The 4,474-nt window shown below is 34.4% G+C and overlaps 1 protein-coding gene across 2 annotated transcripts in view; it reads left to right on the top strand.

Moving 5' to 3' along the window:
• Nucleotides 1-444: 444 nt before the first annotated feature.
• The window catches only part of ncoa1 (nuclear receptor coactivator 1), a 39,034-nt gene continuing 35,004 nt past the window's right edge, over nucleotides 445-4,474 (top strand). For both annotated transcript variants that reach the window (XM_016661308.1, XM_007573261.2), the window contains exon 1: nucleotides 445-1,072. The gene's annotated coding sequence lies outside the window, so the exon portion shown is untranslated. The remainder of the gene's footprint in view (nucleotides 1,073-4,474) is intronic.

Below are 4,474 nucleotides of genomic sequence, written 5' to 3'. Positions count from 1 at the left end.
ATTCCTAAATTAATTAATTAATTTTTAATAATTGATTAATCAAATTGATTGTTTAACAGTATTTTTTAAATAAATCAATCTTTTTATTTTTATTTTAATGTGAAGATGTGAAAACATCAAATGTTCTCAAAAGCAGACTTGGGTTTATCCATTTATTAGTAGCCATTTTCAAAGAAAATAGTTACATTTTCTGTTTTTGTAGCAACTAAACTATTGACAGTTGATGCATCTTCATAAATAATCCGGTTAATCGTGTCAGCCCTAAAAGTAAAAACTACTCCTAAAAGTAATTATTTTCTAAAGTTACTCAAGTAAATGTAAGTAGTTGCTATCATTCTCTGTATATATGTAGTAAAACATAAATAATTTGAATTAAATTGACAACTTCACTGATTGTTGTGGTCAGACATCAAAGGCTGGTACTTTAGTCCGGTCGCCTCGTGAACGCGCGCCCCTCGTGCACGAGCAACCCTGTTTGTTTGTGTTGAGAGATTGGAAATGGCGGAGAGCAGAGAGCAGAGCGATAACTTGGCTTAGCAAACCCAACTGCACCGCTACCGACACGCACAAACCCGCGAGCGTGATCCACGGAGTCTCCCGCCATTCGCTGCTGCCGACCGGACTCGCGTGGCCCCCACGGACGGCGTGAAAAACGGATATTTGGAGCGAGATTTAGCAAAAGCTAGTCTAGCTGGCTGAGCTAACCGAGCTAGCAGCCTGGCTAACTTCACGTCGTGTGTGATTTCGACCACGCAGGCTTGTTTGTCAACAAAAGCTGACGTTAAATTGACAGCGAGCCAGCTTACATACAACTTCTGGAAAGTTTCCAGATTAACCCACGCGTGTTTTTAACATGGTCGCGACGCTTGACCGCAGTATTATCAACCTAAAGTAGGAGAGGATAAAAAAAAAAAAAGTGAGACAGCTGAGTGAGTATCCTTGCTGCGACCAAGCAGTAGGTTAAGCTGGTTAGCCAAGTTAGCCGACTGGCTTTGGTTTAAGCTGGGAAATAATCAACGGAACCCGACGGATCTGCGGAACCAAGCCGAACCGGAGCCCGAAGCCCGAACAGGTAGGAGAAGCTCCAACACATGTGAGAGATGCCTGGACGGCTCATGTGTGCTGCAAGGCCTCGGCTCATTGTTGAGTTTTTCTTTCCTCTACGTTTTTCTCCCACTCCTGCTGAAAGTATAACCGTGCATGGCTGCGGAGGGGCGTTTTTGCTCCAGAGCAGGCGGCTATTATGTAACACGGAGCTGGGGGAGACGGCCTGAAGGTGTCGCAGCTCTTTTTGGGGTTTCTGTAACCTGAACGCGAAAACTGAAAGAACACCTTGACCTCCTAACACATGGCATCTGAGGCTTTTTTAAAATAAGCCACACAAGTAACTCATGTTCACTGGAAAAACACTTAAAAACATGCAAGGATGGTTTTAACTGCGGATATCTGGTTTAATTATCATTAATTATTGACGTTTGTGTTTGTTTCTGCAGATATTGTATATAAAAAAATACATATCTAAATGAAAATAGGTTAGCATGTTAGCAAAGTTTGAGTTTAAAGTTTAAACATTTTCATCTGAAAGCACTTTAGGATGTAAGGATGCAGAGACTTTGAAAATTTGGGCCGACATTAATGACAATAATTAAGGCTGGACGATATGGCTGGAAAATGTAAGCGTTTCGCATCAGTCTATATCTATAATTATTGATTTGTGTTTTTGTCTTTGTAAATATCTGAAATACTGACGAACTTGTTGGCGTGACTTTTCCTGTTTTGTTCAGTTTTCACTCTACAATGTTGATTTAATTTTATTTTTAAGCTGTTATTAAACAAAGTGGCAAAACCTTAATCTGCTACTGTCACTCAACAGGTTGTTGCTAGGCAACCTAGGAATGAGTGAGTTGCTAGGTAACCAAAGAGGGATTGAGTTAATTGATTCCACCAACCTACCTTAGCTTGCTTGCTATGAGAGGTTGAGCGACTAAAGCCTACATGAAATGTTCAACAATTACCTTTTTAGTGCTCAGAATAACTCTGTTAATTTACTTTTATTCAGCCACAAGGTCAAAATTAAAACTTTTTATAATTAAAAGCACCAACAGAGGATAAAGAAATTAAGAAGTAAGGAATAAATAAATTAATTAATCTGACATTATTTTTCAAACTAAAAATTATAGTTAAATCCTAAAACTTGTTCCACTTAATACAATCTAGATGGTCTGCAGCCTATTTCTTTTTAATGTTTTGATAAAAATATTTAGCATTCAATAAATCAAATAGTAATGAAAAGTTAATTTATTTCACAAACTCACTTCACATTATATAGATTAATGTCACCCAGACTGATGTTTTCAAGCCTTTATTTCTGTTAATTATTATTCTTGCTTGCAGCTAATAAAAACAAGAAATATTACATTGAACCAAAAATAATAAAAAAACAGTTATTGGAGAAATGTCAGTTTAATGAAAAGTATGTAAAATACCTGCTTAAAGGTTTTAAGCTGATGATTATTACTCATAAAACATTCTACTTTGTTAAAAATGACTGTATTTAGTTGATTTGTACAAAAAATCAACATGTCTTGCAGGGATTCTTGAGTGAGAAAAACTTGGTATGAAAAGCAACGAGAAAAATGGATAAATACTTGTTTTAATTCTCAAAACTGCAACTTGCAATAATTAATATACACATAAGAGCTGTTGGAAGAAACTAGTTTGAGTCTAAATTAGTTGAAACTCAACATTCAATTAACCGCTTTGATTGCTGCATTAAAACTCAACTCTCCCAGTTTTTCAGTGGTCTGTGAATGCATCAGTAAATGAACAGCCCTTTCTTGAATCCCCTGTTTTGACCTCATTGTGTGCTGATGATCTGCAGCCATTTTTTAAGTGTTTGATCCAGGACCTTTAGATTAAACTGTGGTTTTGAGTGGTGGTCAACATCTTTTATCAACTGAATGTTTTTCTGTTTGTAAGTGAATCAGTCCCAGCTTTCACCCCAGACTCTGCCGCTTGGCTGTTCAGGTCTCTGTGAAAGTGGTAATAATTAACTTCACTCTAAACGCATTAGAGTGATTCAATTTAACATTTTTATCTTCAGGTATTTGAGTTAACACTAAATGTTCTGAATCGTCTCTATTTATTATTAAACATATTTTCTAAATGTTGCACTCAAAAAAGTCATTGTATTTTACTGTAAATATAAATGCAGTATCACTGTAAATACTGGGTACATTTTATTATCAATTATTTAATTTCTGTGCTTGTTTTTTGCAGCATAAAAAAATGTTTTAGATGGTAACGTCATTAAACTACTTCACTGGCGTTGTTTTAAAACCAAAACTAGAGATGCACGACATATCTGTATGGGCCGGTGTTGGTCATTTAATGTATCGGTCCGAGAAGTAAAACTGGGCCAACAGCAACGTTTAATTATTGGGTTTGAAAAGGTTGGAAAATATCAGTCAAAACAGCAATCCTAATATCGGATATTAATATCAGCCCAAAGTTTCATATCAGTGCAAACTTAGCAGATGTCAACTAAAAGCAACTCTTTTTTTTCTTATTTTATAAAACTTGTCTTGCTGTGATTAGAATAAGATATCAGCTTCGGTATCGGTCCGATAAGCAAAACCTTGCTGTTGTGGTCAATTAACAATGAATTAACTAAATATATATTTAAAAAAATGTATTGTAATATTTCCCATAGTTTAATATTTGTATGTTTAAATTCTTTATTTTGACACATTTTCTTTCTGTTACTGTCTTTTATTGTTTCTATTTTGTGGCTCATTGATTTATTGGCTGATCTGTGAAAAGTCAACAATTCAAGACCAAAATCTAATTGAAAATATGTTAAATGTTTGAACATTTTAATGTTTTTGTAAATTTGGTAAAAATCTGAAACTTTGGGCCAATATCAATATCCAATATTATTATGGGATATTGATTTGGGTGATAACCAATATTTTTATCAATAATGTTTGCACCATACATAATTTCCTTCCCTATAACAACATGTAGAAGGTTAGGGAAATACACTTTTAAATGTTGTTGAAATAAACCATAAATAATTATTTTATTTACAGGTCATTCTATCAATTGTTCAGACGATTAATTGATTAATCGTATAAAAACATAGTTTTTAAAAAAAATTATTATTAATATGCGATATTGGAAAAACATTATTAGTAATTTATTAAGTTGCGATGTCAATTAATCAAATTTTCTGTTTGTGAAGATTCAATTTTTGGAAAATCTAAAAAATGTTTCCACTAACACATTTCTTGGATTTCCAGCTTGTTTGACAAGCGTCTCAAATTATTGGAATGAAAAAGCCAGTTTTTTAAAGATGTTTTCTGTCATTTGTAATTTTTAAGGGAAGTGAGGAGAAAATTAAAATTAGAAATTGGATTTTGGTGTAAAAATATTGGCAAATGTTATGTTTAGACCACATCGACCCGCCGGCGGT

The sequence above is a fragment of the Poecilia formosa genome, unplaced genomic scaffold (genome assembly GCF_000485575.1).
Source record: "Poecilia formosa unplaced genomic scaffold, Poecilia_formosa-5.1.2 Scaffold322, whole genome shotgun sequence".
NCBI lineage: Eukaryota > Metazoa > Chordata > Actinopteri > Cyprinodontiformes > Poeciliidae > Poecilia > Poecilia formosa.
The sequence above is the reverse complement of the archived record's forward strand: the minus strand, read 5'-3'. Positions and strand labels throughout refer to the sequence as shown.